The sequence below is a fragment of the Plecotus auritus genome (assembly GCF_963455305.1).
Source record: "Plecotus auritus genome assembly, chromosome: 9".
In the NCBI taxonomy this organism is placed as follows: Eukaryota; Metazoa; Chordata; class Mammalia; order Chiroptera; family Vespertilionidae; genus Plecotus; species Plecotus auritus.
Window position 1 is genome coordinate 125,698,391 of NC_137783.1, and position 14,879 is coordinate 125,713,269.

At 47.5% G+C, this 14,879-nt stretch overlaps 1 protein-coding gene across 5 annotated transcripts in view; it reads left to right on the forward strand.

Moving 5' to 3' along the window:
• The window catches only part of NAV2 (neuron navigator 2), a 695,198-nt gene that overhangs the window by 322,897 nt on the left and 357,422 nt on the right, over nt 1-14,879 (forward strand). The gene's annotated exons all lie outside the window — the stretch shown is intronic.

Here is a 14,879-nt window from a genome sequence, read left to right on the forward strand (position 1 = left end):
AGAGGCTGTGTGCCGGGGCAATGTTTGGGGGTGGGTGGGGGGAATGGGTGAATACTTTTTGGGGGGTTGGCATGGCTGGATGTGGGGAAAGGACTACTCTGTGTGCGGAGAAGGGAACCATTCCATTAAGGCCGGCAGGTTGGGGGATGCGCGAGGAGAGTGGGCTGGCTGGTGGGTGTGGCCCGGGTTTGCCTTAAGGATCTATATCAGACCAGGGTACGGGCCCGCCTGAGGCTTCCTTTGGGGGTGCGGGTCAGGGTGGGGCGCGGCGCGGCCAGGTGTTCTCTAAAAAACGTATGCAGCCCTGGAAATAGGTCCTGCATGTTGAGTGCTTGGCCCCCAAAAGCAGCATCGTCTCGGTCTGTCTGTCAGTTCTGTAGAGATTTCTATCACTGACAAGGAATGACCAGAGGCCTTGTTGGGCTCCATGCCCCCCTAGCTGCAAAGTCTGAGGGTGGCAGTGAACCTGTTCCCTGGGCTTGAAGATGACCCGCCCTGCTGCATCCTTTGGACTGACAGGAGTCCGGGCTTGGTGCTGGGACTGCAGTAGGAGGAGTGCCTGGTGCCCTGGCTGAGGCAGCCAGCTGGAGACTCCTAGTGTCTTGGCTGGCTGTGGCGGTGGAGGTGGGGATGGCTGCTCAGAATGGCAGTCCAAAGCTAAGCCCCTCCTTCCTGGGTAGTTGATCCTGGTTCTGGTATCCCGGGTAACTGGGGATGGGGGTGAGGGGTGGCTTGAGGAGAAGTGGTGACTTCTACCTTTCCAGACTGAGCTCACATCACCCAATTCCGCTGGGTGACAGGCCTTGGCCATTCAATCTCTTTTAAGGAAATCAGCAAGGGCCAATCCGGTTCTCTTGGCCTCCAGCCCTCCCTGCTGTTTTTTCTTCCCTCTTCTGGTAGGAGGGAGCAGGGGCACGCTGTATTTTCTTGGCAGTCAGTCATCAGGGACTTTTGGGGACAGGCCTACTTGACGGATATGACTGTCCTGGTCAGGAGAGACAGGAAGCCAGAGGGGGAGGCAGTTTGGGGCTGGTGTCGGGGAAGTGGCAATAGACCAGCTGACCTTTTTGGCACTTAAGTCTCTGCTGACACTGTCTCCACCTTCTCCTGAGCTTTCTCTGATCAGAGGCTAGAACTCAACACATTCCTAGCCTTTCTGATGGAGGAACTGGAGCTGGAAGCTAATTGTAAGCAGACTTTCGGAGCTCTGGGCTGGAGAAGGCCCTCAAAGCAGATTAAGCTCCCACACCAGGCTGATAAGCATGACCCTTGCTGCTGCACTTGCTAAACGTTTTTGGAAGCTGACAGGGTTGAGTGATGGCGTGTGGGAGGAAAGCAAGATTTCGCCCAGTGCTCCTCCAGCGGGTCTATGCTCAGGTTTTGTGTTCTGCTCTGTTTTCCTGTTGTTGGCCACAGGATTTGTCCAGCGAGCTCTGAAATGGGAATGAACTCACGAGCACCTTCTGTCAGAGTCCCCCCTCCCTCCTCCCCCTTCATCCTTGGAGGTGGGGCTTGTGATGTGTTGTGGGCTGTATGTGGGAGGCCGGAACAGTAACGCTGGGATGTGATACATCCAGCCTGATGATGGGACCTGAGGAATGAGAGGGAAAGTAGATGCTGGGGTTAATTGTTCACACCCAGGCAGCTGTTCTGTCTTCACCCATTTGACCCTTTATTGAACACTAGAGGCCCGGTGCATGAAATTTGTGCACGGGGGTGTGTGTCCCTCAGCCCAGCCTGCACCCTCTCCAATCTGGGACCCCTCAAGGGATGTCCGACTGCCCGTTTAGGCCCGATCCCGGTAGGATCAGGCCTAAATGGGCAGTCGGACATCCCTCTCACAATCCAGGACTGCTGGCTCCCAACTGCTCGCCTGCTTGCCTTCCTGATTGCCCCTAACTGCTTTTGCCTGCCAGCCTGATCACCCCCTAACCACTTCCCTGCCAGCCTGATTGATGCCTAACTGCTCCCCTGCCAGCCTGTTTCCCCTAACTGCCCTCCCCTGCAGGCCTGGTCACCCCTAACTGCCCTCCCCTGCAGGCTTGATCGTCCCCATCTGCCCTCCCTTGCAGGCCTGGTCCCTCCCAACTGCCCTCCTGTGGTGGCCATCTTGTGTCCACATGGGGGCAGCCATCTTTGACCACATGGGGGAAGCCATCTTGTGTGTTGGAGTGATGGTCAATTTTCATATTATTCTTTTATTAGATAGGATAGAGGCCTGGTGCATGGGTGGGGGCCAGCTGGTGTGCTCTGAAGGGTGTCCCAGATCAGGGTGGGGGTTCCCTTAGGGCATGGGGCGGCCTGGGCGAGGGGCCTGTGCTGGTTTGCAGGCCAGCCACGCCCCCTGGCAACCAAAGCAGAGGCCCTGGTATCTGGGATTTATTTATCTCCTATAATTGAAACTTTGTAGCCTTGAGTGGAGGCCAAGGCAGGTCAGGGCTGCAGGAGCTTGGCTTCCTCCATCGCCGGGGGCAACTCAAGCCTCCTGCTCTCTCCAGCTCTGTGGCTGCCACCATTTTTGTTGGGATTTATTTATCTTCTATAATTGAAACTTTGTAGCCTTGAGTGGAGGCCTGGGCCCACCAGGGCAGGCGGAAAGCTTGGCTTCCTCCATTGCCAGGGAAACCCAAGCCTCCTGCTCGCTCCGTGGCTGCAGCCATCTTGGTTGGGTTAATTTGCATACTTACTCCTGATTGGCCGGTGGGCATGGCTTGTGGGTGTAGCAGAGTGATGGTTAATTTGCATATTACTCTTTTATTAGATAGGATTGTTGGAGGACTTGCACTGGGAAGGCTCTGGAAAAGTGATTCATCACCCTCTTTCCGGAAAAAAAGGTTCTGCAGCTGGCATGGTCTCATCCCTCAAGGCTTTGCTTCCTTCCCTCACCTTTGGTGCACAGTTTCCAGAATGCCCCATTACACCTTGCCTTCCCTTGGTGAGATCTTGTTCACTGACCATGAAGGTGGTTTAGATGGACTGCTAAGGAAATTGGTCTTGTCCCGGTAGGCTATCCTGGTTTTTACCAACTGGCCCTTTCCTTACATGTCTGGGATTCCTGGGGGCTCTTCTCTGTGGCAAGTGGAAGATCCTTGTTCTCACTGTACCACCCTGGCATCAAAGTGACCTTGGCTAAAGGGATTTTCCCTTCTTTGGACCCAGCTACTGCCCAGTCTGCCTGACACGGTGACTATTCACCATGTAGGAAATCTTCTCCATTATGGCTAAAGGACTGTGTCTGGCTTGACATCTGGTAGTCCCCAGTGCAATAGTTATCACTAGAAGATACCGTAAAATAATAAGTTAAATGGCAAATGATATCTTGGGGCCTCTGAGTCCCATTTTATTTAGGGCATTTGGGGCAGAAGCTGGGTTGTGCAGTGGTCAATAGCACAGGTTTTAAAGACAGGTAGATATCCATGGTTTCCTATCTCTACCATGTAATAATAGCTGGGTGACCTAGTCAATTAACCTATCTGGGGCTCCCTCAGTGTTCCCAACTGTAAAAATGGGCATAAACAACCACACAAATGGTGAGAATTAAGAAAAATAACATATGTGAAGTGTTTAGCCCAGTGTCTGGCAAATAAGGAACACAATAAAATTAACTATTTAAGAGATAGGGCATGTGGGCATAGCTTATTCTCTTAAGCCCGTGAGAAAGTATCAATTGGTTCACAAGGATTTTCAGAGCATCAATCACCTGCCTAGTACAACAGGCACAATAGGAAGATGAGGGAAGGGCAGAACCACTTGTTGAGGGCCTGATGTGCCAGGCTCTTTACATATTATCTACATTTCATCCTTACAGTAACATTTAAAGCAGATATGACCTTTTCTATAACAATAATTTCCTATAACAATAACCTATCTATATATATAAAGAGCCAGGGTCTGTAACGTCCAAAACGACTGAACGGATGACCGAACACCAGAAGTCAGTCCGAGGGGGCTGCGGACTAGGCCCAGAGAGAGGCCCAGAGAGAGAAGCAGGGTCTGATCCACAGCATCCATGGCAGCTGTTGATCACCCCTTGCCTCTCTTTCTCTCTGGGCCTCACCAGCAGCTGTGGGGGCTGCTGATCACCCCTGCCTCTCTGATCAGGCCCAGAGATAGGCCTGGAGACGCTGACTGGCATAGAAACCAACCAATCAGAACCAAATCTGGGTGAACTGCGAGGAGCCAATGGCTGCCTAGGAGGTGGAGCTTCTGATGCTGACTGGCATAGAAACTGACCAATCAGAACCTAATCTGGGTGAACTGCAAAGGCAAAACCTAAGGTGAGGGCTGAGGAGGGGTTTTAAGGGCAACAACTGTTTGGTGTAAGGTGTAAGAAAGCGATTCAATTTTTTAATGACCAGTTTGGTAGTATAGTGCATATGGCTGGCTATCAGTCCAGATATAGGTATTATGTATTTTTGTCTGCCAAGAGCATCGCCTCCTGCTAAAAAAGGCTTTTTCCCCCATTTAAGCAATCCTATCCTATATAATCTATCTATACTAATAAAAGGGTAATATGCTAATTAGACCAGGTTGACCGGCCATCTTCCAGATGACTGACTTCCTTCCGGACAAAGCCATGGTGGTGGGGGCCAAGGTAGAGGCAGTTGGGGTGATCAGACCAGCAGAGGTGGGCATTTGGGGGCGAGATCAGGCCAACAGGGGAGGGCAGTTGGGGGCAACCAGGCCAGCAGGGGAGGGCAGTTGGGGGCAAGATCAGGCCTGCAGGGGAGGGCAGTTGGGGGTGAGATCAGGACAGCAGGGGAGGGCAGTTGGGGGCGAGGTCAGGCCAGCAGGGGTTTAGGGGCAATCAGGCCAGTAGGGGAGGGCAGTTGGGGGCGAGATCAGGCTGGCAGGGGAGGGCAGTTAGGGGCGATCAGGCAGGCAGGCAGAGGCAGTTAGGGGTGATCAGGCAGGCAGGCAGGTGAGCGGTTAGGAGCCAGCGGTTCCAGATTGTGAGAGGGATGTCCAACTGCCAGTTTAGGCCTAAATTGGCAGTCGGACATCCCCCAAGGGGTCTTTGATTAGAGAGGTGCAGGCTGGGCTGAGGGAACCGTACCCCCCCCCCCCCATGCACGAATTTCATGCACCGGGCCACTACTAATATAATAATGGCAAATCATTACATAGCATTGCCTATGTGTCAGGAATTGTTCTAAAGGTATTATATAAAATACCTCATTTGATTCTTACAACAATCCAATGAGATAAGTGAGGAAACTTATGAGGAAACTGAGACAAAGTCTGGGTTAATGACCTTGTGAGTAGCAGAAGTTGAATTAGCACCTTGACAGTCTGACTGTGAACTCCATGCCCTTAACCATCATGCTACACAGAGATAACCACAGAGACTTCCTGATTTCTTTCAGGCCCTGATTTATAAGACCACTGCTCTAACCATTGCTCAATAGTAAGTGAGACTCAGCGAGGTGGAGTCACTTACTTAGGGTCATCCTGTCCCAGTGTGGTACAGCAGGGATTCCAGCTCAGGTTGTTCTGGCTTTAAGGCCAGTGGTCTTTCCACTCTCTGTAGCTGCCTCCTTCAGCTGTTCAGCAGATGAACAGGGTAAATAAAACGTGGCTGGGCCTTGGGGATTTTATAGTCTAGTTGGGAGGCATAACTGATGTACCAAGGGCAACAGGACAAATCACAGACAGGGCTGAGAGGTATGTTTGGACTTCAAAGGAAGAGAAGGGCCCTGATGGCTGGAGAAGTCCAGAGGGCCTCATGGAGGAGGCAGGAGGTGGCTGGGCTGCAGTGATAGGCAGGAATGGCATGGCTGGGTGGGGAAGAGGTGAGGTGGGCATGACAGGGAATGATGAGGAGCAGGGCCACACAGCGGTGCAGAGCAGGAGTTGATGTCACCACAGGAAAGCTGCACCTTCATGCAGTAGGTAATTGCTCTGTATCTAGTATCTTCTTTTTTTAAAAAAAAAATATTTTTATTGATTTCATAGACAAAGGGAAAGGGAGACAGTGATAGAAACATCAATGATGAGAATCATTAATTGGCTGCCTCCTACATGCCCTACACTGGAGATCAAGCTCACAATCGGGCATGTACCCTGACCTGGAATCGAACCCCGACCTCCCGTTTCATAGGTCCATGCTCAACATTGAGCCACGCTGACTGGGCCTAGTATCTTCTTTTTAAAAGGTGATGAGAAAAGAATAAAGTCTTCTCACAGCTGAAAAACTGTATTTGCATGCTGGCTTCCTGGTGGATAGTAATTCTGAGGGTGCAAGGCGGTTATGAGAAGCTGGGGAGATGGTGTCCATAAAATACCCAGTTCATAACAGACCCTTGGGAAATGATAGTGATTATTATTATTAGCTTGGGGGTTCAGAATATTCAACAGGGTAGTTATAGGGGAAAGGAGGCCATTCTCACGGCTTCTTTTATTATGCAGCAATTCACCTCAGCCAGTGACAGCCCATTTTCCCCTAAGCCTGCTCTCCATCTCCATCAAGTGTGAAATGACCTAACAGAGCCAGCAAGCCAGAAAATAGCTCCAAGGTGCAGCCCCACTGTCAACTCCCCAAGCGCCTCACCTTGAATCTCTCCCACAACCTGCAGATGGGTCTTGACCTTCTGTCAGGGAGGGGACTGTGCTCTGTAGCAGCACATCCTCCCAAGTTCCCTTCCTGGTGCTGGGATACCTGGGCCTTCCCCCAAGAATGTACATTTTATAGCATTTGCTCTGTTAACATGGTGTATAAATTATGACCATTTACAAAGAATTGTTTTAGAGATTGGCTCTGTGTTGGTTCAGAAACCCTGTCTGGTCAACCTTCAGATAAGGAATGCTCATCAGGTATTTGAGGAGAGGTTAGTCTATTTTTAAGAAGCAGTTGCAGGGGGAAAACATAGATAGATAGATAGATAGATAGATAGATAGATAGATAGATAGATGTATAATACTTTGATATTTCCTGTTTTTAGAAGCCTGGTGCTCAACTTGCAACTCATTTCTTTAAAAAAGTAATTAGAAATGATTGAAATCCTCTGTGGGTGTCTTAGATGTTTAAAAAGAAAGTACAAGCAAGGCCCCTGGGAAGAGCACTCAGCTCCAAGCTTACAACCTGTTGCAACTTTACCCCATTGTGTTTTGATTAGAATCCGTGCTCCAGCATCAAAGTTGATTATGGATTTGATTAGTGCATTTTTTTGCTATTGTGTTATTCCCTTTCTTCTCTTTCTCAGTTCTTGGAGGGGAATGTGTAGCATGGTTATCTGCCAACATGCAAGAATGTTTATAGTTCACATATTATTGCTTATTCCCTGGGTTAATTTTCTGAAGACACTTTAAGGGTGGAACTAGTGGCTTATTTAGTGTATCATTGGGGGAATATATATATATATATATATATATATATATATATATATATATTTCTGGATGTGTGTATATACACACATATATATACTCAGACATATACAAATATATACACATGGAACAGCTTAAAGTAATAAGCACATGTAAGCATACACACATCAAAGACCAGGCTGGAGGAATTATAGCCCGATTTCCAACTCTCAGAAGAGTTAGATTTACTTCCACTTCTCATACTCTTTTTCTCGGTGACCAAGATTGAAGCACCAAATATTGGTGTCCCATTTTATTTACTTATAAGACATAAGAGACATAGCCTTGAGAGAGGTGTTTTAATTAGGCCTTGGTGATGCTCCTGAAGCCAGTCTTGAAAAAGCCAAACCACCCAGTGAGACTTTGGCTTAAGGTCAGATATTTCTTATTTCTTAGAATCAGCCTCAGCAACAGGGAAGGGAACTGTTGTGGAGCATCTGCTATGTGCCCAGTAGCCTGCGGTGTATTTATAATTCAATTTGAGACACACGAAACTAGGTAAAATGTAAAGCAGTCTATGGATTTTATAGGAGGAAGCCAAGCTTTGGGCGAGATATTTAACACCTAAATGTCAGTGTCTTCATCTATAAAGCAGAAATATTGATGCTCATAGATTGGCTATGAGGGTTCAGCGAGATAATACAAGTAGGCTGCTGAGCACCTTGCCTGCCATGTACTAAGCAAGGAATAGGTATTGCCTGTTTCTATTACCAAAGGTCACTGCCAAGTTTGGAAACTATTCCTCATTCCAAGATCATGTTCTTTCCACCCTACTTCTCTGCCTCCCAAGCGCACGGTTGGTTAGATGAAAGGACAGATGGCTTGCACTGTGAAAGCAGAGAACATAGCAGGGCTTTGGTTAGATGAATGGGGAGTGAGGGTAAATGAAGGGCAATCTCCTCCAATGGAGTCATATCCAGAGTTGTGAACTGCAACCTATACATTTTGGTCCCAGAAATGCCACCTCTACAGCACTAACCACACTGAGGGATCTGCTGCAAACCAAATGTATAGGAAGGCACCTTTGTACACCTGTCTGAGCTGACACAGTGGAGGTGATCACACCAATGACCCTGCCCAAGACCAAGAGTGGAACAGTCCCACTGACTGGACTTTTGAATGGTTCCTTATTTTTCTGAGGGCGAAAGGGAAGCCCTCTTTTTCCATGCCTGGCCTGATGGTGGTGGGAGCTAGACCTTGTGGTCAGTTTGGTTATTAAGGTGCCTCAAGGCATGGCCAGCTGCCCAGTGGTTTTACCAATAGCCATAGGGTCAATTTCAATGGCAACTCTGTCTTTTCTTTGTCAATATGACTCGGCCACATTGTTCAAGGAGATTGACAGTGTGTTTCTAGGATGTCTTGGGCAGAACGGGCCATGTGATTCTGAGAACAAAACTGGGTCAGGCTTTGTGTTTCAGTCCACATAAGACAATGGTGAGTGACACACAAGTTTTTGCAGGAACCCTAGTCTCCCACTCAGAACCTAAAGAATGACTCATGGTTTAGTGCTTCCTTTCCCAAGGAAAACAGACCCTCTCTTGTTTCTGCAAACAATGGCCCCACAGCCTCCGAATATTCTGTCTCCCCTTCCAAGTGAAACCTTAATACCTTCAGTGAATTTTGGGTTGTTCCAACCCCTCTGTCTTGGTGAGACAGAAGATAGAAATGGCGGTTTGGTCAAAATAATTATGAGCCTATCAGAGATCTTTGGGGGCCTTTGAACAAAATCAGTTACTCAGGGCAATATGACACAATAAAAATAAGGATCATAATGGTCACTGACACTGAACATAACTTCAGTCTCAGCATAAGCAGAATGCATAACAACAGAAATGTATAATTTCATTTAATCCTCACAATATCCCATGAGGTAGATGCTAATTCCTGAAGAGAAATAGAAGTGACAGCTCTGGAAGTCAGTGACTCAGTCTCTCTCTCTCTCTCTCTCTCTCTCTCTCTCTCTCTCTCTCTCTCTCTCTCTCTCTCTCTCTCTTGTTAATCCTCACTTGAGAATGTTTTTCCATTGATTTTTGGAGAGTGGAAGGGAGAGGAGAGACATCAATTGGTTGCCTCCTGCACGCACCCAGACCAGGGCCGAGGAACTTGCAACTAAAGTACGTGCCCTTGACTGGAATCGAACCTAGGACCCTTCAGTTCCTGGGCCGATGCTCTATCCACTGAGCCAAACTGGCTAGGGCTCTAGTTGTCTCTTTTGACATTTTGCTGTGTAACCTTCAATAAGTCACATTGTTTTTCGAGCTTCAGTTACCTCATCTATAAAAGAGACAGGATAATACCTACTCTGCCTCTTTTGAAGAGTTATTGTGAAGCTTAATAGAGGTAGTTATTATGAATGAGGCACTGGTTTAAGCATCTTACACCCTAGGGAAACCAAGGCTGAGAGAATTTCAGCTACTTTTCCATCTAGCAGAACTAGCAAAGTGGCCGACCCAGGCATTGAATTCATATCTGTTTGACCCCAAAGTCAAGGTTCTTAAGTAGCAAGTGTGATAGCACTTTGATAAAAATATTTGAAAAGATATTATTAATACTGAATCAAAGTAAATTGCTGTAAAATTTCCATTGGCTGGATCCATATGCCACTTGGCTCCTCTTCTGTGCTCCAGAATTTGGGAATATTGAAAATATTCTTTCAGTATTAAATAAATGCTAGCTACTTAATAATATCAGTTAACCCAATCTGGGATGTGTGAAATTCCAAGTTCTCTGAGGCCTCAAGTTTCACTAAGTGTTATCTCTGAGTGTAATTGGCAGGGCTGGTTTTAGACAGAGGAAGGGGAAAATAGGGAACTGGATCAAAATCATTTGTTGGCAAGAGGAAGCAATCAGATAAATTCAGATTATAGATCACTCCTTAATAAAACAGATCTTCAAAACTGTCAGTGTCATGAGAGATAAAACATTTTAAATGGCAGGTAACAGACCATTCCAGAAAATGAGGCCAAAGACCTTAATAACCAAACCCAATGAGAACTCCTTGACTGGGTCCTGGATGAGGAAAACCGTAAGTGCTAGGAAGGTCATTTTGGAGACAAGTGGAGATATTTGAACATAGATTGCATATTAGATGGTATTATTCCATTGATCTTAGTGGTACTGGGGTTAGGTAAGAAAATGTCCTTGTGCCAGGGAGATACATGCTGAAATATTTAGAGGTGAATTGTCTTGATGTCAGCAACTAACTCTCAAATGGTTCAGGAAAAGGAAGAGTGAGTGTACCTGCAGAAAGAAGGAGCAAGCAAATGTTGTAAAATGTTAATATGTACAATTCTTTCAACTTTTCTGTGTGTGTGTGTGGAGTTTTTCACAAGAAAATGTTGGAAAATAAAACCAGACTTTTAAATTAGCAATCCCCTTGACATCTACCGTGTACCCATGAGAACGTAAATCCAATAGGAGTGTGCGTGTGTATGTGTGTGTGTGTGTGTGTGTGTGTGTGTGTGTGTGTGTGTGTATGTGTGAATGCACTCATTTACAATTAATAGCCTGGCCAAGTTCATTTCACTAGATTTAGGATCAGGATTCCTTATTTCCTTCCTGGTGTAGTGTGAGAATCTTGGCTTAATTCCTTGTTCTTTCACGAGAATGGTTGCTGATATTTTATGGAAATCATAATATCCAGTTTGACTTGGTAATCCTCACTTGAGAATTCTAAGCAAATTCCAAGATTGAAAATATACAAGACATTTAAATTTTTTTTTAAATATATTAAAACCCCTGGTTGAGTCCTACCAGTCTAGGCATTGAGAAGGTAAGGAGTATGAGTGGAGGCAAGTTCTTTTCTCTGCATTGACCCTTTTTCTCCTCCCACTACTTAGGTCTCCTTTGCCTGGATAAATCTTCCCTATCCTTTACCATTCAAGTTGAGGCTTAGTGTCACCTCCTCCAGAAAGCCTTCTGCTACCACCGTGGTCTGGATGCAGTATCAGTCGCTCCCATAGCCTGCTCTGTAGCCCCCACAGCGTGGACTGTGAATATTTATTTAGCCAGACCATGGCTTCCACATCCTTCCAAGGATGTGTCTCTTCTGATCTCTCCTGGTCCAAGTGGGTTCTTAGTTAATATTTGCAGAAGAAAAGAAGGATGCGAGTGGGAAAATAAAAGGAAGAATTGAGAAACAGGAATATGTGGACAGTGAGCACCAGCTGTGTTCATAAAGCTGTGGCTCAGCCATATGGATCCTGCAGAACTCCCTCTTGGGATGTGAACTGAGAAGTGATGGAGGGTGGCCAAACATAGGGGACACAGAACAGGCAACCTGAACACTGGCTGGGGTCAGCATCAATGTTGGGTCTTAGGGAAACTCGCCTGCTCTGGCTGGGTGGAGGCAATGGGCAGATTCCTTTACACAAGGATGTTTACAATGTCCAAACTGTCTGGCTGCTCAGTGGAAGAAGATTTGTCAGAGTGTGATAATGGCGGTACTGCAGACTGGGAGGGGGCGAGAACACTATGGGCTTTGGTGGGCTTTGGTGCCCCCCAAACTTTGGAAGGGGCACTTGAGAAGGGTTCTGAAAGATTTTAGTTTGTTACGGAAAGGGGGGGCGGTCGTTAGAGAGTCCTCAGATGAGGCAAGCCCTCTAGGAATAATGATCACAGCAACCACTTCTGTGCCGTTTCCATACTTAATCTCACGTAATCCTTACACGAACTTTCTGAGCTATTATTGACCTGTTTTACCAGTAAGGAGAAAATGAAGAATCAGTGAGGTCTAGCCTGAAAGAGGTCATGGACCTTGTTCAGGTCACACAGCTGGTATGGACAGTGGCAGGATTTGAACCTGGGTGTTCCTGATTCTAAAATCTATGCTCCTAACCACCGCCTTCTTCTGCCAGTAATTGGAAGAGGCCCGAGTCCTATACAGAGATGCTGCCGAAGACTATCAAGCCTCCTAACTCTCTTCTCCTGGGAGCCTGCTCCCCATTTCCTGGGCTTGGCCTCTCCCTGCTCCTTCTGGTCGGGTCTCCTGTGCCTGCCCCAGTCTGTGTCCAGAGGCTCCACGTTGATAGAATGAGGAGCCCCAATCTGCTGCAATCTGGCACGATCTCCTTCTCTCACTGCTGTGGCTGCTGTCCCCCAGGTCACCCCTGTGCTGCTGGGCCTGGCGGGATCCATATGCGGAACAGCTGGCAGGACCTCTTTTCTGTCCTGCCACAGGCTGCTGGACTACAGCTCTGCAGACAGTCCCCGTTTCACGCTGGTTTGCTTTGATTCTTTTCAGACCTGCGAGTGACGCATGTTTACGTCAAAATGTGTGGGCTGCAAGTGTCCCAGAGCTGTCAGACCTTCCAGTATGCTAACTTTGGTTGTTAATTGTCTCTGGACAGAGAAAAGCAAGCCCTGGAGAGAAAAGTGCCATTTAGGTGACAAAACTAGATTTAGAATAACCAGGCTTACTTGGGACGTCTATATCATCTATGCCTCAAAGACTTGGGACATCTGAGCCAGTGTAGACCTCGGAGGCCATCTATTCCCACAGGTTCTTTGTACGAATGGGGAGACCATGGCCCAAGGAGGGGCATGACTTGCCCACTTCTCTCAGCTCGGAAGGCAGAGCAAAAACTGGAACCCAGGCCTCCAGAGTCCTGGCCCAGTGTTCTTTCCAGCTCACTCATGGGGATCAGATGTTCTGCTCTAATGCCCCGATGGTTTGAAGAATTGGAAACAGCCTTGAGCTATGTTCTTTTTCTCTTCCTTCTACCAAGTAGTTAAGTATTCTTGATTCCTTCTTATTGGACAGCTTTTACATTTGGCTCAATGAATCAGAAAACCAGAACCTCTTTGTGGCTGGTATAATTGTGGCAACAGATCACGGTTGAATACCTCCCATGGGCCAGACACTTGGTGCATATGTCTCATTTAAGCCTCACAACAAGGTGATGAGACTATATATGAGGCCCCAAGAAGGTCAGAAACTTGACCAAGACCGCCTGGTCAGTACTGGAACTCTTTGATTTCATGCTCATGCTTTTTCTGCCCAGCCTCTTAGACACCCTCCACTCAGGAAGTCAGAGAGATCCAGGTTAAAATCCTACCTCCTCATTTATTTGCTAACTTCCCCAATGCTAGTGTAGGGCCTGGAACAAGTAGGCACTCAGTAAATAGTTGTTGGGCTGCAGCTTGGACAAGTCAGCCCTGCCAACCCTCAGTTTCCCCAGGGAGAGTACAGCACTTCATTGGGTCATGTGGATTAAGGCAGTTAGTGTGTATAAGTGTGTCTGGCGTGGGATAGATACAATCACCATTACTTACTGAGCACTTATTATGCACTGGGCACTCTTTTAAGCATTTTATATGGATTTTCCCATCTCGTGATCACAAAAGCAGTAACCTTTGAGGTGGGCATGTTGGTTACGGTCTCCATTTTACATGTAAAGCAAGGCATGAAGAGCATAACCGCTTGCCTAAGGTCACCCACCTGTAAGTGGAGGAGCCAGGCCTGACACTCGGGCAGAGCCTGCAGAGCCTGCCTCCTTGCCCACTGTGTGGTCCTCCCTCTGTGCTGCTTCTAATTGGACCCCGATCTAGTTGAGGGTGGGGAGGAGAGACAGAGATAACTGAGGGCACAGAGGAAATCTTGTCTAAGGTTCTTCGGCCTGAGAGGTACGAAAACCCAGCTGAGACTTGCCTCCTACAGCAGCCTGGGCTCTGTCCTGTGTGAGGTGCTGCCTCTCTACTGAGAAAGGACCCCCACGCTGGAGATGGTCACCAGGAATTAGGGACTCCCAACTGCCTGGTGGACTGTGGGCTTTCCCCTTTGGTTCCTGCTTCTCACTCATTTGGAATCATTTCTTCTCTGCGTCACAGAGCAAAGTCCAATATAAATTTGACCTGGCCCCTAAAAATGTTTACCTGGCTAAAAATATGCCAGCTTCATTATATTTTTAGCCACATTTAGATTCAAAGTATACGAATTGCCCACACTTGTGTATTCCGCATGAACTGTTGGTACATTTTGTAACAGGAAGCTGCTGGTTTTCCATTCCAAAGAACTGGAATTTGGTCAGAAATTTGTCTTTTGCAAAAGCCAACTCTCGCCACATTCCACGGCTGTTTGGAAGACCGCCGCGTCACCTGGATTCAGAGGAAGCCGGCCATGGGCGAGGCCAGGCTGGCCAGGCTGCCTGTTGTGTGCTCCAGGTCTGGTGCCTTCGAAGCGACCTCTGCCTGGCTCCCCCAGGCCCCCGCCATCTGCAGTGTGTTGCCTTTGGATTAGTGTATGGGCAGACAGGGCGCTTATTTTAGAACTGGAAGGAGAGGAGATATATCAATAAAAGCAGGGAAGGAAAAATCCATTCAGTGGTTTTAAAATATCTCTCCCTTAATAGGACAGATTATTTTTGTTTCTTAAAAATAACTGGTACTTTGCTCCTCGAAACAGAGTTGGAAAGAGAGATACATTAGACTGGGAAAAGGAGAGGGCTGTAAAGGTGGCCTTTCGTTTCATTACCTTGGCCCAGTCACACAAACCAGGTCATTTCTCACCAACCTCCAAA